We start from the raw sequence: 13,876 nt of genomic DNA on the forward strand, positions 1-13,876 counted from the left end.
GTCTTTCAGGAGAGCACTCCAGCAGCTCTCTTGAAAAAGTTTTATAAACACTCAGCCTGCTAAAAAATGAAATTAGAAGGTGAAATTATAACTAGTCATTACTTCTGAGTGGTCAGGGATAGAAGAAGCAGCCAAAATTGGGTTTATCTGCTCCTCTCTGTGCTCTGGCTCTTTTACTCTACACAAGACTAGGAAATCCTTTTGGATCATCTGCAGCCACAGCCCTGGTGCTGAGCAGGAGTTATCAGACACCTGCTTGATCAGATGTTGGTCATGTGGGTCTGAAGAGCTGTTTTTCCTCAGAATCACACTTGGCAGATGGATGTTGAACCAGGCAGAGCTTTGCTGGGAGGCTCCTAACTGCATGGAGGTTTATCTGAACAGAGAGGCTTTAAGCCTGTCCCTGACAAGGATTTCTCATTCCATTGCTCTTCTCCACTTTCAATGCAATTATTTTTCCAGCTAGAGAAATCAGCAAGAGAGGGGAGGTGGGAGGTGAGAAACAGGGAAGCTCAAGGGGAAGTTTTGCCAAGAGGAAGAGCAGAACTTTAAACCCAATCCCAATTCACGAGCTGATTGAGGTGGAATAAATGCTGGAAGAATTCATTCACCTCTTCCTCATTTAGCAGCTGTACATGGAGTGGCAGAACTCCCTTTCCAGCAGCAGTGAGAAGAAGAGGAAGAAAAGCTGCAGCAATGATAACAAAACGCCCTGGCCCAGTGTGTTAAGTGAGCTGTAAATACAGCCAGCAGAATTCCATGAAGCCTTGCTGTCCACACTGCACTGGAACTGAAATTTGTGCTCTCGCTTTTGAAAGCCTCACCAGTGTCTCCATGAAGTATTTTGTTTGGGCTGAGTAAATGGTAAATGGTGTATTTATTGATTTTCACCTCTCTTCACAGCTCAGCTGCTGCCTGCCTGCCCAGAGCAGGTCACAGCACACTCACCCAGCAAAGCCTGCTCCAGGCTGAACCAGCAGCTCTCTCTGGGACAGCCTTTAACCACCATCACTCCCAAGGGCTTTGCCTCCTCCTCTTCTTTTTCCAAGAAAACCCAATGTTGACCTCGATGGTTTTTGGAGAAAAAGCTGGTAGGATCAATAACACTTTACACCCTGTGAATGCCATGTGTAAAATGGTTTAAACTTGGTACAGTTGGAGCTGAAGTTTCTATACTCAGCACAGTGATTAAGCACATCCAGCTGGTACAACCTGTAGGTTGTGCTTAAATTCCTCCCTCATGGTGGTGTGGATTTCTTGTTTTTGGGGGGGAGGAAGAACTCTACAATAGACATTTAGCAATAAAATGTCAATGCAGAAAATTCTGTAAGAGGGTTTTTATTACAGCAGCCAATGTGTGAGAGAAATCAAAATCAATGCCACAGAAAAATCTCTTCAAATTGTCAAAAAAAGAATAAAATTCAGAAGCACCATAAAACAACACGACCTTCTCTGTTCCCCAGCAAGAAACTCTTCTCAGAAAAATAGAAGAACGTGGAAGAAATGAAGAGATTCTGGTGGGACTTCCTGGAACAGATCCTGGAGCTGAGCTGCTGCTTTGCTTCCCACCCTGGGGATGGAAAGGGCAATTCCAGGCCAAACCCTCTGGAGCTGGGGCGATGTTGGGGTTTTTTCCCTGGCACAAAACTGCTCCCAAGGGCTGCCAGAGAGCAGCAGGAAACAGGAGCTTGTGCCCAAGAGAACAAGTCTCATCAGCTGGAATGAAAAATGGCTTTTGGAGAAAGACAAGGAATTGCAGCAGCCAGAGTTGTGAAAAGCCTTGACAAAATATTTAACATGGAGAAACAGAAAACGCTTGCCAGTTGTGAGAGCCTTCCTAATGCAGGTTATTAGATGGTTACTGCCACTGCTATTAAAAAGACACTATTTTCTGAGGGAGCTGTGCAAAGAGAGGCTGGAACACACCTACAGCTTTTCCATGTGCTTTTAGCTCTGCTAATGGAGGAAAAAAAAATTCCTCTCTTATGAGACTCAATTGAATAATTATTCAATTCAATTAACAAATAAGTAATGTGCTGTTTTGTGGTGTATCCATTAAGCTCCTGTGTAGGAAATTCAATAGATAAATCTCTAGAAAGTCTTTAAGGTTCATCACATGTATGTTGATGCAGCCAGATTTTTTTTTTTTAAATCTATGAGGAAACTGTTAAAGAATGAGGATGAGGTTTCAAAAAACTGAAAGGAATTAGTTTTCCACTGAGCTCCACACAACAATGGTGTCATGTGAATAATTCTACTATAATTTACTTAGTAGAATGAAAAATAGCAGCAGCGATTCTGGTTGTAAATAACCCATTTTCTCATAGCAGAGAACCATTACAAGGTCAACATCTACTGTCAGACTTCATGATTAAACTCATTAAAACTGTCCTGTTTAATTCAATTTTTCAAAGGAAAATCATGCCTTCAACTGATTATTTTTTTTCTGAAAGTGCTGCTTTTCTTGAAATATGTACATATTCTTGCATGGAACTTGAAAATGCAAAATATGAACATCTGATCCTTCCCCATCCTATCCCTCCTCCTGTCCCCTTTTCCCCCTACCCTATTCCCACTCAGGTCTCTCTCTCTCTCTTTTTTTTTTTTTAAGTTTTTTTATCATTTAGGTGAACATTTCTAACATAAACATTTTTACCTTTTTACTGGATTTTTTACATTTTTCACAGGAAGGCACTCCAGCAAGATCTCTATTAACACAATGGTTTCTAGGTAGCAAGGAAAAAAACCTACAGCATCTCTCCTGCTAGAGCTGGCAGATGTTGACTTTTTCCCCATAACAGTAATGCCTCCATAAAAAAAGACCATTCCAGCCTTACAAGCGTTAAAATGGAAAATAAATAGAAGCGGCGAATTTGGCACGGCGAAGATTACATGTGAGGGACCCGAAATTCAACTCCCCTCTCGGAGGGGACATTGCAGGGGTAATGAGAAGATGCAGAAGCTTTTCAATCTCCAGAATCAGTCCCTGGTGGCACATGGTGGAGGCAGAGAGAGCAAACGGGCAGCATGGGCAGGCAGAGTATTTAATGAGTGTTGGCTGCTGAGACACCCACAGCACCCCAGAGAAAGTGCCAGAAGCCATCCCCGTCTGCAAGAAGCTCTGTGTCGGGGATTTTCTTCTTGTTTAGACAGAGTGTGATGTTTTATTTACAGTTCCTCGTGGAGGTGGGGAGGCTGTGAGGCTTCCCCGGGCAGAGCTCAGCTGATCAGCAAACCCCACACACCTCAGCAGCAAATCCTGCCTGAAGTGTGGGGAAAGGAAAGCCCTGGCACAGGCTGGGGATGCTCAGGGCCCTCTGTGGTCCATCCCAGTGGGGCAGGGATTGTCACACAGGGTGGGCACAGTGTGGGGATGCTCACGGCCCTCTGTGCTCCATCCCGGTGAGGCAGGGATTGTCACTCAGGGTGGGGACAGTGTGGGGATGCTCAGGGCTCTCTGTGCTCCATCCCTGTGGGGCAGGGATTGTCACACAGGGTGGGGACAGTGTGGGGATGCTCAGGGCCCTCTGTGCTCCATCCCGGTGTCAGTGGGGCAGGGATTGTCACACGGGCTGTGACAGGCTGGGGATGCTGTCACTGCTGAAGCTGGGAGCAGCCCAGCTCAGTTATTGCACAGAACCTGCCTGCCTGGGGATCAGAGCTCAGCCAGGTCCAGGCTGCACACAAACTCTCTCTCTCTCTCTCTCTCCTGCCTTCTCTGGGATTGGAGCCTGCAGGGCACCTTTGTGTTTCCCCACACTCCTGCAGCCCAGCCAGCACCTTTCCCCACAATCCCAACCTAGGGCTGAAGACAAAACAAGGCTGGAGAGGAAAGAAAGGTCAAATGGATTCTACTCTGTTGCTAAAAGCTTGGAGTAATTTGCACTGCTATAATTCCAGCAGCTGAGATAGCCAGAAAAATACATTTAATATTTCTTTTTTTTTCCCTTCTTTTTCTTTTTTTTTTCCCCAAGACATTTTTTCCTCAGTTGGGGAGAGCACTAACAATGACTTCAATAGCAGAACAAAGTTTAAAGCCCAGATCTCTCCAATTCTGCTTATTCCTTTAAGCTATTCCAATTGCCTTTATGTTCTTTCTGCATACACACATCTGTCTTCTTCAAAGCCTTAACCATCTCTGACACACCTGACCTTTCCATCCAAGCACGATGGTTGGATGCAAAGAAAAACCTTTTACCTACAGCAAGTAACTCTTTGCTTTGCCAGTCCCACGCCTGGAAATTTTGCTGCTGCAGGAAGTAAAACGGTGAGCAGCCTTCCCTTGGCTTTTGAAAAATGGATCTGTCATCTCTTGGAGAGAAATAACAGCTTATCTTTATTTTGTCAGACATGACTGTTAGTTATTAGAGTTGTCTTAAGAACATGCTACAAGTAGAATTAGGACAGTATTGTCACAGAAATGTCAAGAGTTCAGAAATTAATTTGACAAGATCTGGGAGATCTCAGATATCTAATTAAACTTCCTGTGACAGTTATGTTGTGTAAATACTGGAAACCTCTTAAAAGAAAGAATCAGGTAAAACTAGTTCCATGTTCAATTAATGGATGTTAGACCCATTCAACAGCCGTTTCTCTGATTAAACCCATTCAGTTCATGCCAGTAAATATAATTTCATCTATTCAGGCACACAAGGTTCATTCATTTTTAGCAAAAATGTCCAATAAATTTACTGCATTAGGTAGCACTATATTTTATACTCTATATATATACTCCACATTTTTGGCTGGAGTTTTTATAAACACCTTTCTCCTCCACTTAGTGAATGACACCACACTCTGCCTTATGATAACAGCACATGCAGCTCTGGTTTTCAAGGTTTTAGAATAATTTCTGTAGGAAAAAACTATTCCATAGATGAAGGGAATTTAGGCTAAGAGGAATTATGGCTAATAGATTCTGACCTCAACAGGCTGTAATGCAGGCAGGATTTGCACTCAGCAATACTTGCATCAAGCCCATATCTCATAGCTGTGTTAAATCGTATCAATTCATCATTTAAAGAAGCCACTACATCCATTAGTAAATTGTTTTAATAGTTAATTATTAGCAGTATGAAAAGATGTGATTATCCCCAGCCTGAGTCTCCAGGGGCACTCAGCACGTGGATCAAGCTACTGCTGCCACTCCTTCCCAAGGCAGTGTAGAGAAACACAGGAAAGTCCTCTGAAACCAAAGATGCTTGGCCAAGAGCTGAGGATTGGAGCCACCAGTCTGGGCTTAGACAGAGCAGAAATGGGGCTCAGAATTAAACACAGAGCTGTCCCACAAATGGGGCTCAGAATTAAAGCTGTCCCAGAAATGGGGCTCAGAATTAAACACAAAGCTGTCCCAAGCCCATCCCCATTCCCCTGCTGCAGCCCAGCACTGCTGTGCCACAGGGTCAGTGTTTCTGTCCCAGCTGTGCATCCCCAGGGATCAGAGCCAGCTGGGATGAGGTTGCTAAGCAAGTTCATCAATACCCATTAATCCTGGAGCGACGTTTGCTGCACACCAGCGTGGCTGGAGGTGCAGGTTGTGCAGCTGGGAGGTGATTAATGAGCTCGGCGTGGCTCTGCGGTGGTCACTGCTGCCATCAGCGCCGCCAGGGCACTGCAAAGTCACCCAGGCAGCTCCAGTGCCAGGCACAGCCCTGCAGAGTCATCCTCAGAGCAGAACGGGGGCTCGGGGTGAGGAGCAATGCTGAGGCTGCTCAGAGCACAGGGCTGTTGTTTGGCACTGTACAATATCATGAACCAGTTGCTTCCATGATTTGCTGCAATTTCTCTCGCTGATCGCTGATCTCAGCGCTGGGGCTGGCTGGGAGGGAAGCCTTTAAAGCTTTTGAAAGAAATTCCAATAATTTAAATCAATTCCCCTCCCAAACTGCTTTCTGATGCAAAGACATGAAAATGACGCTCTGAATTTCGAGTTCATTCTGTTGATAGCTGAGCTATGCTTATTTTTCAACTGGCATTTTCTCTCTGCACCCTCAGCTGTTCCCCTCTCTTACCCAGTTAAGCTTCATGTTCGCATTTCTTGGCCAAAAACACATCAGGGGGAAGTTACCTCTGCTGTCCTTTGGGGCCAGCAGTCACCTCTGCTTAGGTGGCCAGAGGGGAAATGTGCATCTCTCCAGCAGCATTCCCAGTGGAAAGCACAGTGCCACAGCCTTCACCTCCAAACACACCCAGTGAACCTCACCAGGCACTGCCAGTGAGGGGAAGGAGCAGCCTGGGGAGCTGAGAAAGGGGAAGGTGCAGCCAGAAAAAGGATCTGAGACTAAGAAGAAAAAAACTTAGAAAGAAGACAACTTCCTTTTTTTTTTAATTTTTTTTTTTTTTTAATTTAGGGTGAAGAGTTCTTCTGTAAAGGGTTTTCCAATGATGAAGAAAGGAAAACCCAAACCCCCTGCCAGTGTGATTTGTTCTGGAGGCAGCATAGACAACATCAAATCCCATAAGCAATTTGCAGGGTTCTCTCACCCAGCACAGCCTGGCAATCTCAGCTCTCCGCCTCACTTAAAACAGCATCTCTGTTCCTGGATAACCCCAAACCCACGGCGAGTAATGAATAAGAAAACAACGGGTTGTTGTTTTCCTTCCCATTCCCAACACTCACTCTGCATTAAGCTCCATCATTTCACAACTCGCTTGATGTAACACGAAGTGGCAGAACATACCCTGATCCAGAAGTGAACCCTGATGCAATGCAGAACAGATGCCTTGGACTCAAACTGCTCCTTCCTTGCCTTCCCTACCTTTGATCCACATTTTCTGCTTGTGACAGGTTGTTAAATAAATATCAGTGACAAGGCTTGGTATGCATTTGTTTTTTTGCGGCTTGTTTTCTTTTTGTTCAGCTCTCCAAGCCGAGCATCTTGTTGACAAATACACACACTCCATTACCAATTAATGACTTTAGCCTGGTGTCCTCTACTCTCCTTACTCCCCAGTGCCAGTTCTACACATTAGCCTGGGTAACATTCAAAGATAATTGTGTTTTGTTTATTTGTTTTGAGAAGTAACAGCAATCAGACAGGCAAATCCCAGTCCTTGCCAGAGCTGCAATTCTGTTCTCAATGTAGTCTGCTCCGAGGAGAGCTAGGGAGCACACGTGGCATTTGCTCAAGGTGAAACTTCACTTCTCTGCTTTCACTCTTCATTTTTTTCTTCTTCCTAGGAAAGGACATTTTTCTCAGCACTCAGGGCTTTCTGCAGGCTTTGCACATCTAAGGCCAGGTTCTCTGCAGCCTCTATATTTGTTTAGTCACTTTTTGAAAGCCCACCCTTGCTGCTTACTGCAGTCAGTTGAAAAGGAGAGGTCATTCTCAGTATCACAGAGAAGCTGCTGAGCTGGAAGGCACCCAGGGACCATCGAGTCCAGCTGCTGGCCCTGCACAGCACCATCCCCAGAGTCACTCCATGAGCCCCAGAGCACTGTCCCAGCTGTCCTGCAGCCCTGCCAGCCCTGCTGCTGTGACCACGCTGTCACCCCTGCACACACATGGTCAGGATCCCTAATTTGGGCACTGAGATCTCTTTCAATGCTTGAAGAAACATCCCACGGGTATTTTCAAGTGCCTTTTGACTTTGGGTACCTCAATTTCCAGCACAACTGAAGTAATGTAATTTGTTGAGAATTAGGTGCTTGGGACCTTTCCAAGCAGGAAACCCAGGAATCCAATCCCTTAGGGAATCCAGTAAACGAGGTCCCTGCAAGTCCTCTGTGGGAGAAACCCCATTTGATTAGCACTAAGTGCAGGCAGAGGTGGCTCAGCCTGAGCTAAATTCAGCCTCCCTTTGCTGCTTGCAGAGATGTAAAGTCTTGCTGAGCAGCCGTGGCCATGCTGCACATTAACCGAGGAGACACGGACACAGTTGGCAGAACACATTAGCATCTTCCGCTCTGATAATTAGTTTAGTGAAAAATTATTGCATTATCTGTTTGGTTTCATTAGGGACCAATTGCATTCTTAAAAAGAACGACTCACATTAGGTGCTTTTAATAAGACAATAAGCCCTATAGTGTTTCCAAACAAGATTTAAAGCCCATTCAGCACGTGAGTAATTAGCACAAGTCAGGTTGGAGGCCAAATGCATTATTTAGTAATGGAATTAAATTTCCAAAGAAAGAAAGAAAGAACGGAAGGAAGAGAGAAGCCCATTAAAATCCACAGAAATGCAGAAGTGTCAGGGCAGTGTATTTAAAATATACTGCAACAGAACCCTTAACTTCACAGCAGGATGTGGCTCAGATTTTAGCAAACAGGCACCCAGTCTTGCAGGTCAACAATGGAGATTTTTCTCCAGCTATGTAGGGAGAGCTAATCCTACAGAGCCATATTGCACAGCAGGTGTTCATCTTGCAGATGGGTTGAAATCAATTATCAGCACTGACTGCTGTGCCATTGGGTAGGAAGGCTGGGATGCTCCAAATCACCCTCAGATTGTCCACATTTTTATCCCCAAGACTCACCAGAGATAATGTTCCTAGCACAGAAAGTTCTTCCCTAACAAGAACAACCTTTTTTTCCCAGGAATGTAACACAAAGCTGCATTTTCCTACATGCTGTATTTTAATTTTTGTGTGGCATGAGCAAATATAATTATCAGTACAAAGGATTCAGAAAAAAATAGACTATGCTTAGCAACCTCCAGCAAAACTAGCAGAATGCACTTGACGAAACTTGCGCTCTGTAATGAAATTCCGACGAAGGCATTCAGTGCTTAAAAAACTAGGACAAATTATGCTGTAAGGAGTAGAATATGTAAACGTGGCAAGGAGCTGCATTTCATGTTCTGGCTTCAGAGGGGTTACTCCAGCTGACAGCAGTGTGAGCGAGACCAGGGCAAGAGCACATCCACCAGCAGGGAGACAGCACTGCCTTTCTGTGGGGGAATAGAGAAAATCCCTTCACCAGGCCCATGTGCTGACAAAGATGGAGTGTTTGCATCTCTGCCATGCAGAACCTCTCTTGTATGGCAGCTTAAGAAATAACAACAATTTTGGAGGCAAACTACCAGCGCAAACACAGCAGTGAGTCTCCAGCTCGTCCCTGTGGTAATTCTGCAGACCCAGCCATGCATGCAGCATGTAACAGGACCAGGATAATTCCCACAATAGTTTCCATCAGCCAGCAGTGGCAAATGGAGGACAAAAAGGAGTAGAAGCAGGAAATATGGCAGCTCAATTGGCCCCGGGGCTGGGGGCTCTGGGAGAAGGAAAGGAAAGGAAAGGATGGCTGCTGATCTCTGCTGCAAGATGATGTTCCCAAGAGTTCCAGGGGATCCACAGGTTTTCCTGCCTCAGACCCCTCAGCTCTGGGGCTTTTCCCATAAATGTGCCTCTCCAGGTACCTGCAAGGCTCCAGCTCTGGTTGCAAATCAGCAGCAGAGCTGGCAGCTGGAAGGGGTGCTTGGCTCTGCCCATCAGGGCTTACAGATAAGCACTCGCTGCAGTGATTTACGTTCCCAGGATTTGGAGGTAATCCTTCCTCCCTGGGGTAACTGTTTCCTTCCAGAGCCAATTTCCCTGCTGGAGCAGAACATCCACATCTTGCTTCTCTTCCTTTTTGCTTTCCATCTCTGCTCAGAGAGCAGGGAGGGATTGGGTGTTGACCCAGAGGGACAGTGCTCCCCCAGCCTCACACCCTGACCCTGGAGGGCTTGTTCAAAAAACACCACAAAACAGGCACAAAGTGCAGGATGGCTCTGGCTTGATCCATAATTCAATATATTGAATTATGCCAATAATATACAATTGATTTCCCCCTGACAGCTCATGCTGTTGACACCCTGTTCTGCAGCTCAAACCATATTCACCTCTCATTCAACCAAGTGCACAACCCAGTGCTGGCTGGACAGCCTCACCTGAGCCCCTGCCAGACCCAACCCCAGGCAGGGCTGCAGGAAAGGACTTGTGAGCCATTTCCAGCCCATCCCAAAGCAGCTTTTGCTCCACCTTCCCAGCAGCTCATCCAGACACAGAGAGCTCTCACTGCAAGGTCTGAATAAAGCTTAAGCACAAAACAGCCTGACAGTCCTGAAGGAAGCCAGGGATCTAAGGAAAATGGGTTTGTAGGTGATGCAAAGCTCTCACGGATTCACTGTGAAGCTGCTGAGCCTCTTAACATCTTCAAAACCTCTTTTCTCCTCTGGGGTCACAAAGGAGGCTGCATTTCCTGGAATGCAGCTTTGAGAGGTTGGAGACTCCAGGAAAGTCATGGCATTAGCACAGGTTCTGACACAAGTGCTTGTAAAAGCAGGAGATTGAGCTCTCTGTAGTGCATTCATCCTCCTTTGAGGCTCTTGCCCTCCTTTCTGAGCTGGTCACTGCAGTGAGGAGCCATCCTGCCAGGGATGTTGGACTCCACAGGCAGTTCTTGTGTTCCCTTTTTCCATATTGACCCTTCAGGCGAGTTTTCCAAAGGCAGCATCAACTCAGGGGCCTTTCACTGACAGTGCCAAGGTGGCAGCAGCTGGGCTGGCAATGCCCAGTGAGGTTGGCATGGCAAGCCAAAGGCTCTTCTTCCATCCAAGCCCCACATGGAAAAGCTCACAGGAAAAGCTACCCCAGGAAAAGCTCACAGACCTGCCCTGGGGTGGCAAAACCTCCAGCTTTGGACTAGAATCATCATGGCCAAGAAAGCATTTCACCACGCTAGGAGTGAGTTTGGGTTTTTCCAGCATCTATTAAGGGCCTTGGAAATTTGGCCAAACGTGAGTGTGTGGCCTGAAAAAGCAATTTTACACCAATAACTAACCCCCAAACCCCCTTTTCCCAGCACGTGAAATGAGTTCAGCCTCTGTGTAGCTAACGAGTGTCACACCCCAAAACCCAACCAGAATCCTTGGCTGGGGAGAAAATGAGACATTTTAATCACCATCATTACTAAAACAGAGCCCTGTGAAGGATTACTTGCATATTATGGCAAACTTCAATTGAAATGGGCCATTATTTGCCTCATTAATATTTCAAGTGTGTTTGAATGCTCCATGGCAAAAATATATGACTCGGAAACAAATTCAGGTGGAAGGAAAAAAACGCCAGAACCCAAATTTCATTTAAAAATGAACATGCATTACAATAAGCCTTCCTGAGATTCAGCCCAAGAGCATCACAGACAAAAAAATCCTGGTGCTCTATTTATAAATAAGGCAAAATTATCTATTCATTTAGGAAAAAGTAATCATGCTCAGTTAGACACACCAGACAAGCATATGAAAAGAAAAATGGCTTTGAAGCTGCTCCTGATAGAAGCCTTGACAGCTTGGGAAGAAAACTCTGCAATCCACTTCTCTCTCTTTTTTTTTTTTAAGTATACATTAGGAAGTCCATTAAAGAAGTGGCATGAATTGATAATTTTTTGTTGCATAACAGTTTTGAATCTCTAAGAGAACATTAATGCAACACAGCTCTTTTTGCCAGCAGCCCTACAACTCATTTGAAAACAATTCCCAGCGAAAGGTGCTCCTTATAAATTGGATATTAGCAGGGAATGGAATAGAAGATCCACCCCTGCTGCTGTCCTGTTTGTCTCTAGATAGAGCCTGTCCTACTCATTTTCCAAAGGTTCAACATAGCAAAGTTATCTTTCACTTTACAGTTTGGAACTTGAAATAATTGTTCTACCTGAGGCAGGGGAGGTTTGGTTCTCATCTGCATTTGTTCATAATGTCAATGAGGATTACTGAGATCAAGATTAATTCCATTGCTTTGTTCTCAGGTGTCTCCCCCAAAAAATCACCAAACACTGAGGAAAGATATCAGAAATGGAAAGATTTTATCAAGTCCTTATTTGCCCCATTCTTGGCCATGCCTGTAGAACCACTAAAAGCTAGCAAATAACCAATATATTTTTCCCAAGAGAAATTCTCAGGCTTTAGCAGACCCAGCCCTGTTCCTCAGCCCCTCAGAGGGTTTTCAGAGGTGCAGCTTGTCCAGCAGAGCCCCAGCAGAGCTGTGCCAGGAGCTGTACAGCTGAGAGCAGCCACGGGCTGTTCCACCCCGAAATTCAATGTTCCAAACTTCCCAGCAATGGCACTGCCACTTCTCCAGGCGCTCAGAGCAAACTCGTCTGCCACCTTCTGTCCCTGCAAGGATATGACTGGCGCAGAAGAGGATTTTCCCATTTTTCTGTGGCGTGTAGGGAGCAGTGAGAGGAGTTTTGGGGCACTTTGGGGCACTTTGGGGTTGATCCCATTCCCACCAGCCCTGTGCCCGAGCTGGCGGTGCAGAAGCACGGGCAGCAGGGGAAGCCCTGGCAGTCCAGGCTGATTTCCTGCCGCAGGACACAGATCAGCCCTGGTCAGGGCAGTGTGCAGGGAATGCAGCGTGCAGGGAATGCAGCGTGCAGGGAATGCAGCGTGCAGGGAATGCAGCGTGCAGGGAATGCAGCGTGCAGGGAATGGCAGTGTGCAGGGAATGCAGTGTGCAGGGAATGCAGCGTGCAGGGAATGCTGTGTGCAGGGAATGCAGCGTGCAGGGCATGCAGTGTGCAGGGCATGGCAGTGTGCAGGGAATGCAGCGTGCAGGGAATGCAGTGTGCAGGGAATGCAGCGTGCAGGGAATGCAGTGTGCAGGGAATGCAGCGTGCAGGGAATGCAGTGTGCAGGGAATGCAGCGTGCAGGGAATGCAGCGTGCAGGGAATGCAGCGTGCAGGGAATGGCACTGTACCATTCCAGGTACCTGCGATGGAGCTGGGAATTGCATCCCCAGGCAGCCCGGGTGGCTCTGCTGTACAGCGACACAGGATGCCATCTAAACACTGGCCAGGGCTGCCTGGAGCCACACGGGGAACCCCAGCCTTTGCTCCACGCTGGATTTGCCAAAGGAGCAGGAATGGCCCCGGGAGGCTGCGCTGCCTTTGGGATGAGCGCTCAGCCCAGCTCCTCCTGCCTGCCCAGGAAACGCTGCAAGGCAAAAACCAAAGCAGCCTTTTGTCTGTTCCCAGACTTGGGACTGAAGGAAAAAGTAAAAAAAAACCAAACCAACCCCAAACCCCATCAAGAACAATGAAGGCTCGACAATGGTGGCAGATTGGGTTGGTTCTCTCAATGCTCCTCAATTACTCGGCAGAAATGCTAATTGCAATAGTTCCTTTCTGCGGCTCAGTCAGCACAAATCTCAAAGCCCGAGATAGTTTTTCTTTTTCTGCAAGCCATCTGTCAGGCTAATTCTCTTATTGCTGAGAGTTGAGGCTTGGTTTTTTTTTCCTTTAGCACCATTACAAAGAGAGAATGCTGTTTCTCCCAAGCCCAGCTCCAGGCTCCTCCATGGACACACAGAAAATGCCACTTTGCCCCACGGGCTGAGATCTGTGTGCTGCAGGGGTTATTGCTGTCCAGGGAACCTCCTGCAGCCCTGACCTGCACCTTGGAATTGCCCTGAAGGGCAGCTGCAAATCAGACCCTCAGCTGATGCTTCTTTTTCTGGGAGATTGATTCATCCTGATACCTGTGACTGCCTCTCAAAGTGCATTTAATGATTCATTCCCTTTAATAATGCAAGCAGATATTGAGGAGGTCTTTGGCTTCCTCAGACAGGCTCTTTTAATAATAAAAACCACTTTATTTTGTTTTCTTTTCAAAATAATAACAGATAAACTCAGAGGATTCTTGCTCTCTGCACATCCTTAGTTTATATGGAATTTTCTGTGCTCTCTGCTCCTGCCACACTCTGGTCCTCAGTGAGCCACTGCTGGATGCAGGAGGATGAATTCACCTGCTCTCAGACAGGATGGACATTTCCTGTCCCATCTTCCCTCCTTTTCCTTGCCTTCCTTCCTTCTTTCCTTGCCTTTGCCAGGTAATTTGGTGGGATTGTTTCCCTGATCCCCCTGTCTGGGCTGTCCATGGCTAAGCAGCACCAACCTA

This window comes from Lichenostomus cassidix, chromosome 18 (genome assembly GCF_008360975.1).
Source record: "Lichenostomus cassidix isolate B80296 chromosome 18, HeHo_3.0, whole genome shotgun sequence".
Lineage (NCBI taxonomy): Eukaryota > Metazoa > Chordata > Aves > Passeriformes > Meliphagidae > Lichenostomus > Lichenostomus cassidix.